Raw genomic sequence first — 9,756 nt, forward strand, 5'->3', positions numbered from 1 at the left:
TTCTGTTCAGATGACCAATTCCACGATGAGCCTCTGTATTCTTTTACCAGTCATGGCCGTGATGCCAATTATATCATGCCAGATTAATCCTCATTCCGATTATCCTTTTCACTTGGAATGTATTTTCCCTCACTTTCTACCTAAATTCTACTGTCTTTCAAAACTTCTAGAAGTCGCTGGATGAGAGTTCACCTTGTCTTTGATGTGCTCCCATCTTATATATCTGTCTTGGTCTGTTTTCTGTTGCTGTTGTTGAATGCTACCGAATTGTAAATTTATAAAGCAATTTAATATTTACTTATGGTTATGGAAGTCCAAGAGCCCACTGCTGACTTTGGCTCTGGAGAAGGCCTTCTTACTGCAGCTTAACATTTCAGAGGTCCTCCTCTGTCAGACAGAACAAGCATGCCAACCCTTCTCTCCCTCCTCCTGTTCTTCCTCCTACTGCTCATCTTTTCCTCCTCCTATTCTTCCCCATCCTGTTTTCCTTCCTCCTCCTCTTCCTGATAAAACTGTTATTGCCCTGATGGGGTAACACCATCATAAACTCATCTAATCCTAACTACTGTTTAAATTTTCTACCCCCAAATACCATTAACTTATGACTTCAAGGATGTTTCCAACAAATGAATTCTGAAGGATACATTAAGCCACAGAAAAATCTTTCTGCCGTATTTGCCATATTCTGTAGTAACTCAGTTCCAGAGTCCTTGATTCCTCTTCTTCCCTATTGGTCATCTTATCCCAGCTGTCACAGATACTCAGGAATCACATATCCAACAGACCGGTTCATAGGTCTTTTCTTTCTGTGCCTTTTCTCTGCTGTTATTAGAAAAAGTTCTGAGTCAGATAGATTAGTGTGGTCTGATCTGGAGAGTAATTCTTTGTATCAAGTAGAAAGCTGATTTTCTGTGATATCATTTATGATCTCTGGCGATCCCAATTTTAAATTAAGCAATGTCTTCTATTTGAAGAAGTTCTTTCCTACGTGTCAGAAGAAAAGATATTCATGTGTAGGTGGTAAAACAAATTTTTGATTCTGTTTTGTTTACTTGTAACTTAAGATGTTACAAGCATATTGAACACTGATGATATCCCTGCATATAATAGCCTTTTGGAATGGGCTGACATTAAACAGATACTTTCAAGCAATGGCAAGATTTAAGTTTCAAGAAGAAGATCACTCTAGCTACGCTGGGTAGATTAAGAATTAATGTTTCTAATAATGATATTCTGAAGTCTAATTTTTTTTTTTTTTTGGTATTGGCACTTGCCAGGTAGGCACTGTGCAACTGAGCTATATTCCAGGCCTTTGGAGTTTAAATAAAGGTACCAAAAAAAAAAAAAAAAAAAAAAAGAAAGAAAGAAAGAAAAGTATCTCCAAGTCTAGAAAGATGGCATTGCCTTTTACCTCTTAGAAGCAGTCTTGGAATGAACTGGTGGAGTAATTTTTAAAAGTGTTGAATTTGAGGGACCCAAGAGGTCTCCAAATGGTAATATTAAACAGGGATAAACATGAATATGGCATCCCAAAAGGATACTGTACCTGCAGAGATACATTTAAAGGACAACACTAAAACGTGAAGATACATACTTCAAAAAGTGAACTTTGAACTCATCACTCAAAGTCATACAGGTAAAGATGAGTTGGTTAAGGAGAACACAAAAGAAAGAGTAAATGAGAAGAAGCAAACAGAAAAAAAATCAGTAAGTGTTGTTTTAGAATTCAATGAACTGGGTTTCAAGAATAGAGGTGTGCTTAATACACCAAATTCAAGTGAGAGCACATAAGTTGAGTATAGAGTCATAACCTTAATGACATAGTTTTAGGAACTCTGACAATGAGTCATTTCAGTCGTGACAGGAATGTTAACCATGTTTTTCTGAATGTAAAAAAAATAAAGCGCCCATGCAATGAAGGTAACTTGAAAAGTCTTCCATGAGAAAGAGAGAAAAGGCGGTGGTTAGGAATGAAAGAAGGTCTGTGGGACTGGTGAGTAAGAGGAACTGCATGTGTCATGAAGTCAGTGTCCCCTTTATCTTCAAAGAATTCCTCATGGGTTTGAGTGAAGTTAGCCACATTCATCATTTAAACTTGTGCTGTCTAAGCTCACTTTCTTTAATGTAATAATAATTTTATGGCAACAGAATAAAATATCTTCTGAAAATGTTGAGTAGTCTATTGATAATTGAATAAAAGCTGAAATTCTGAAGGTGACTTCTAAAGGCATTGCTTAAAGCATGTTACCTGTCTGAATAAAGCCTGCTGTTCATTCTTGGCATCATAATGTAATGATTTGTGTGGTGATAATGGATGTTCCAAGACATAAAAAATGTTAATATTTTATAGCACTTATCAAATTCTACCTACTGTCTAAGTGCTTTAGATGTGAGAGCCTACCTAATAATAACAATCAAAATCTTTGGAATTCCTCCAAAAATTCAAAGGGGGAAACCAGTCTTACACAAATTCTCCTAGAAACTAGCAAAACTGAGATTACTTTCTTGTACATACTATGGGGCCAATATAGGGCTCATTTCAAAACCCAACATAGGGCTGGGGATTTAGCTCAGGGGCACAGCACCTGCCTGGCAAGCGCAAGGTTGTGAGTTCAATTCCCGGTACCAGAAAAAAAACAAAAAACAAACAAACAAAAAAACCCAACATAGTCAAAAAAGAATCTATCTTACCAACACAGATTTACAGTTATGAAAAGTATACAAGACTCTAAACTAAAATCATAGAAAAATAATTAATGAATTCATAAAATGCAAAATGAATGTGTCAATGGATTGAATGTAATCCTGATTTTTAAAATTATTGGAAATTTTAGCAGGGATTGATCAGATAATTCTATTATATAAAATGCAAAACTCCAAGAATACCAGAAGCACTACTGTAGAAAAGGTAACTACTAACAGATATAAGGTGAATTATAAAGCCACTGTAACAAAGAAAATGTGACATTGGTGTAAGAATAGACTGATCCCAGACAGATCAAAGACGTTGAAAATGGTGCAAGTGACAGAACTCTCATATATCTTCTAACCTGTAACCTGATTTATATCAAACATAACATAGTTGGAGCATGTAGGAAAAAGATTATTTTGTAAAACTGTGCTGGGTTATTTTAATATTCACATGGATCAAATAAATATCAATTGCCTCCTTTTACTACAGCCAAATATCAATTCAATATGAGCGGCAGGTCCAAAAGTGGAAGATGAAGATTTCAGAAAGAAACAAGAGAATGTCTTTATACCTGTGTGATAAGCACAAATGTTGTAAAGTGGAAGCAACGTGTTAATCATAAAGTAAAATACATCATGCATTACAGAACATTAAAATTTATCTTCAAATTGAAAACATCAGTAAGAGTAAAATGATGAGCCACAAAATAGAAGATACGATTTTCTAAATATAAGACCTAAGATTCATTTCCAGAATACAGAAATAACTTCTACAGTGAAAAGTCAAATAACCCAGATGAAATTTTTTGTGAAAAAAATCCACTTGAATTGCACTACACAAAAGAGCACATACCCAAGTGGGTAGAAAACATGAAAAGTGGCTTGATATCATTAGCCATGAGGCAAATACAAAGTAAAACCACAAAAATAATAAACTACTTATTATTCAGGTGGATAAAATGAACAAGTCAATATGAAGCATTGTCAAGTGCATGAGAAAACAAATGCTGAAACATTGCTCAAGTACATGAGAAAACAAATGCTGAAACATTGCAGGATTATAAACTGGTGCAAACACTTTGGGAAAGTACTTGGCAGTATCTATTAGAGCTCACCAAATAGATGCCTTCTGACCCTTCCCCCAAGTTGTATATTTTAACCAACAAATATGTTCATATGTTCAACAAATGACATGTCAAAGAATATTCATAGCAGTACTTGTGTTATTCCCAAACTGGAAAGTCTATTTCCATTAATGTCTGAACTGACCCTAAAATTGTGACTATAAAGCAGTATACTATACAGAAATAAGACTACTGTGATATATAAAACACAGAGAAGGTTTACACAAAGAGGGCTCAACCAAAGAACTTCAAAGGCAAATAGATGCAATGGATAATTTCATTTCCAAAGTTCAAAAACAGGAAAACATGATATATGGCTGTAGAAGTTAGAAAAGTGGGTATAGGGAATAAATAATGTTGTAAAGTGGGTCCTGGTGTGATGCTAATATTCTGTGTTTTGAGCTTCTTCAGGCAGGGGTGTCAATTCCAATTACATGAACCTATCACTCTGAAAATTTTAGAGCAGTAAACTTAAGTCTATAATTTCTGCATGTTTACTAAAAAAGAAAGCTATGAAATATAAATGCATACATTCCTATATTATAAAGACACTGAGACCAATTACTCTGAAGGTTCTTAAAGATGAAAAGAGAGAGACAATCATATCTTTACATTTTAAATATATTTCTCAAAACCAATGCACATAAACTTTTAAATTTTGTGTAAGTACTAGAATCATTTTCAGCTACAAACTCAAAATAGCTCTGATTGCATTTGGATATTCAGTTCTTTCCTCGACACAGATCAATCATCATTTGAAATTGAGCTTTATATTCAGGACTACTAAAATCACTTCCCCTAACTGATTGCTACTGAAGCATTAAAAAGTTCCTTTACAGGAGCAAACTGCCCCATAAAACCTCAAGATGTGAAATGTGCCCGAAAGTTTTTATTTGCTTTACAGGTTGTACTTATATTCACTGAGAACGGCACATGGGACTGCCCCTCTCACAGGAGTGATTTTATTTTTCCCTTTCACACATTAAAGTTTGTAAAGCAAAAAGGTCATAAAACTTTGAGTATCTGAGACAGGCTATGTATTTTTTTTCTCCCATGGAAAGAAATAAATTAGACAGATCAGATGGATGTAGGCAGGTAGGCACGCGTACGCATGCACACACATATCCATAAATTTTGTGTAATTTCACACATTTCTAAAGACTGATTGATGGACTCCAAGTAAGAACACAAGCACTTTCAGTTTTAGGGAAAATATTCAAAGTTTGCCTCTTGCTGACTTTGAAAGCTGGTAGAGAAATGTGTGGAGCAATGCCAAGAGGCTGCTCAGCACTGGAATGTAAGACATTTACTCAATCCAGCTCCTCTCTTGAAAGATTTTATTGCGATTTTTTTTTTTCAATGCTGGGGATTGAACCTAGATGCTTCACACAAACATGCATCTCTACCCCCAGTTTACTTTTTTATTCACTAAATTACCCAGGCTGGGGTGAAATTATAATCCTCCTGCCTCAGCCTTCCAGAGTGCTACAGGTACAGGTGTGGACCTGCATGAGCCGCTGTGATATTCTTTTTAGTTAAAAAGCCTTGAGATTTTACTTTATTTCCTTAATTTATTATGGTAATGCACACAACCCTTCTCCATGTCTTCACATTAGATCAAAACAACTGGTTGGAAAAGTACAAACATACAACTTATTTGTTTAACTACACAATAAAGAGCTGGCATAACTGATGTAATGTGAGCACACTAGATAAATCATGACCTACGTAGTGCTAACTACTCACCTATTTTTTGTTTGTTTTAACCTCCTAAAAAAATTAGCAAATGGAAAATTCTTTGCTCTGTAAAAGCGACAGTAGATTGCTTTTCCCTAATTAAGGCAGGAATCATGTGCACTTCATCTGTGTTGCTTTTGGGTCTCAACCCAGGCAGCAAAAGGAGGTTGCTGCATAACCAGTGGGGGACCAAACGTGTCTGACTGGGGCAGCACAGAAGAGCAATGGCCAAGGACAGGGTCTCTCTTCATACAGACAGCTGTGAGCTGACGGGGAGCAGAGCTCACAAGGGGAGATAAGCAGGCCTGTGTCTCAGACTCAGAAGATTTACTCCTGGCTGTGTTTGTCTTCTGCATTTGCAGCAGCTTTCACTGGAGGAAACGTAGAAGTGCTACTGAGTGTCAATATATAGATGCACATATAATATATAAAGTATACATATATAGGTTATATTATATATGATACATAATATGAACATATTTTTTCTATTTTTACTTTACCTGAAGCATTTACACAGTACCAATCATTAGTAATACTGCTAAAACAGGTGAGCAATAACCTATATTCCTTTGGCCCGCTGAGCAAACAAATTTGTTTAACTAGATACATTAGCATGTATCACTGTTAGCATCTTAACACATAAATGATTTGCATTCTATCAGGTTGTGTTTTTCTTGCTGTACATTAAATTCTAAACTGGAGCTTTGGGAGACTCCACTGAATTTTCTATTTCTTTTAGGTAACTTATAGGTGTTATGGTTATCTCTATTTAACTTTTTGCCAACCCATTGCCTCTCTCACTCACGCCAAATTTAAGCTTTGGAATGTTAGCAATGTATTCCCTAATAAGAATCTCACTGTATTTGAAAGTAGAAGCCCAGTTACAATCAGATTAATCACTATCTTTTATTGAACATGATTATAGTCAAGGCACTTTGAAATCATGGTTTTAATGGATTACAAAATATTTTGCATAATTAACATGGCCCATATGGATTTAGATTTTGATTGATGCTCCAATTCTGATTTTGCACAAACTACTACTAAAAGGTCATAATTTGGGAAGAGTGGAAGGATACTTTTAAGTTTGTACAATTTTAGGGTGACTGACATTTAAACCATGAGTTTTTTGGACAGTTTTATCTTATGCTTCTTACCAAAGGCTTCTAACAAATTGGTTGAGCTATTTGCATCTAGTATTCATGTGGGTTGCCTCTGTGAAATTTATAAAATGAGTAGTGTGTCATCCATTTCAGTAATTAATATTCCTTTTCTCTGTACACTTAGCTTTCAGCTTAGATTTTGACTATTCATAACCTGTGAGAGTATCATGAATGGAATTCACACATGGTCTTAAAACTTCCCATTATGTTTGGAACTTTAGTAATTTTGTATTTCTATTCCCATCCTCAGAGCATCTGTAAAGGTATCACTTGTCTGTTTTCTCTATTTTCTCTCTCTTACCATCATACATTCCTCAGTTAGGAAGCAAACAACTTAAAAGAGGAGAAAAACTCAAGAGTGCTGGTTGACCCCAAATTTGGATCCTATGAAAATGGAAACCATTTTTTTTTCTATCCAAGTGCCTATAATTAGCATGTTCTTGTTACTGGCCTGGAGTTGAATAACCTTAAAGATCTGGAGCTGGAAAAATAAAGGATCCAGTCCAAGCTTCGACAATAAGGAACCAGCTTACTCTAAGTTTCTCTGCAGCCAACCACTTATTTTCCTGGAGCCCCAGTTTCTTCATTTCTAGAGTAGAAATAATAGCATCGAAATTATAAAGGATGTAAGGAACCATAAAAATGTCATGCACATTCCATTTTCTTCTACAGAGTTACTATACACACTACACCCAAACCCACAAACATACACACAAAATCATACAGCCTGGTAAATTTTCACAAATTGAGCATCTGCATAAAATTAGGACTCAGAAAAAAAATTTATTACTAGCAACTACAAAGCTTTTGCTTACTCTTTTCAAGTTCCTAAACCTGCTATGATCTTCATCTACATCCCCCAAATTTAGTTGTTGAGGTTCTAACCTGTTGGTATTGGGAGATGAGATCTTTGACAGACAATTATATCATGACAATGAGACTCTCATAGATGGCATTAGGGTCCTTGTAAAAGTTCAAAAGAGACCCTTTACCCTTTGATCCATGTAAGATGAAAGTGAAAAGAAGGCTCCCACCTAATATTAATTGTGCTTGTATATTGATCTTGGATGTCACAGCTTCCAGATCCATGAGAAATAAATATTTGTTGATTATAAGCCACCCATTCCATAGCATTTTATTACAGAAGCCTGAACAGATTGAGACATTACTCCCGACGGTACTTACTAGAGATCCTCAAGGCTGGCAATGTTAACCTTTTGGACAAGATAGCTCCTCGCTGTGCAACATTGGGAGAAACAGCACTGGGATACACGGTATTCATTCCACAAAATAATGATTTAAAATGTCTCTAGAGAGTACCAAATGCTTTCTGGTGTTAGGGTGATAGGGTGGACAAAATTGCTCCCAGCTGAGAACCTCTGGGGCCTAAGTAGCACCTCCTGTGTGAGCTGTCACTTACTCATCTGTCCCCTCTCCTTACTGGTGACTCAGCAGCAATAGCTGTAGTTGAGGTTGAAAACAAATGACCTGCAGGCAACTCTGCCACAGAGAAAAACCAGGGCAGGGAAGAAAAACCCACATTGCAAAGAGATTAGGGAGAAATCCAGAAATCAGCAAAGAAACAAGTCACCCTAAGCAGTAGGGAGAACAAGAAACACAGCATAGAGATAAGAACAAACCAATCTGCAACTTCAGCCCTGCTCTCTGGCCAGGAGACCCCATACTACTGGAAAACAGGGTTCAGGAAAGTGCCAGAAACCCCAATCACAGGGGTAGACTAGCAGTTTCAATGGCAGAACAGTATGAATCGTACAGGCATTGAATCCAAATTGAGGAATTAGCTGGTCAATGAGTGACTCCTGTGATCAAAAGAAGGACTTAATTTGGCCCTTTCTCCAGATCCAATTTTTCTACCCTAGCCAGTGCCACTGTGCACTTTGTTTTAGGAGCAGGTAGGTGACCTTGCCAGAAAACTTGAGCCCATGCATACCTCATTGGATAGAAAACATACTTCTCAGTATCCTGCAGATTCAGGGCCATAGTTGTCACAGCCACCCTCAACCCTAAGAACTTGAAAGGGTGTTATTCCTAGCTCATAGCCTTGGAACTATTGTTACTGGAGGCAAGTTCTGACTTATCAGGAGCTGGAAAAGATCCCAGCTATTTCTAGCAACTCCAGCTATGACTACCACTCGATCCAAACCTCAGCACCATTTGTGTTCACATGGTGGGAAAGAGGTTTGGTCTCCTTCCCAAGCATCACCAAAGCTTATCCTGAGGGACCAGGGGAAGCTCCCATCTGGCTCCTTTATCTCCTGAATGATGGCTACCTATACCACAACCCTCATGCCCACCAGAGCATGTGGGGACAGCACCACATAGCCTAAGGACATTACCATGCATATCATCTCTACAGATCAGCAGATAACCAAAAGCCACAAACCAAAAAACCACCCAGGCTCAACCAGTGGGGCCATAGGGAAGGTCGTCACCTATTCTATAGCTCTAGGAAAATATGTAGCAGTGCCACAAGCCCAAGGTTTATATACATACTCTGAGGGACCTAGAAAGGTATCCTTCATAAAAGTGACTAACATTGCTACAAACCCTGGGACCAACCACAGTTGCTCAAGATGTAGGGAAGTTCTCCTTTGTGTTCAAAGCCTTGAGTTTATAGCTACCCAGGACCACAGACCTAGAGTCACCTGTATTCATGCATGGGGCCCAGAGAATGTCACATTGTATCCCATCACTCTAAAAGAGTGCTGCTGTAACACAGGCCCAGCTTCTCCTGTATTCATTTTAAGAGTCGTGGGGAAGGTCTCCTTCTATCCTCTGGTCCTGGATGTGGCTGTTGCTGCAACAACTCTTGATATCACCTGTACTTACTCTGAGGGACTGGAAGATAGTACTGTCCACATCCTATACTATAGGAGACTATGGGAAGGTTTTATCACAAGCTTTTGTGATAAAAAGTCAGTGCCAGCAAGACTTGACACTGTGGAGCAAGGACACCCACTTTGGGAAGCCTAAGTTCACTGAGAATCTGTTCAACTACCTATGTGAGTATCTGCAATTCA

This window comes from Chinchilla lanigera, unplaced genomic scaffold (assembly GCF_000276665.1).
Source record: "Chinchilla lanigera isolate Chin_1 unplaced genomic scaffold, ChiLan1.0 scaffold00015, whole genome shotgun sequence".
Classification (NCBI taxonomy): Eukaryota; Metazoa; Chordata; class Mammalia; order Rodentia; family Chinchillidae; genus Chinchilla; species Chinchilla lanigera.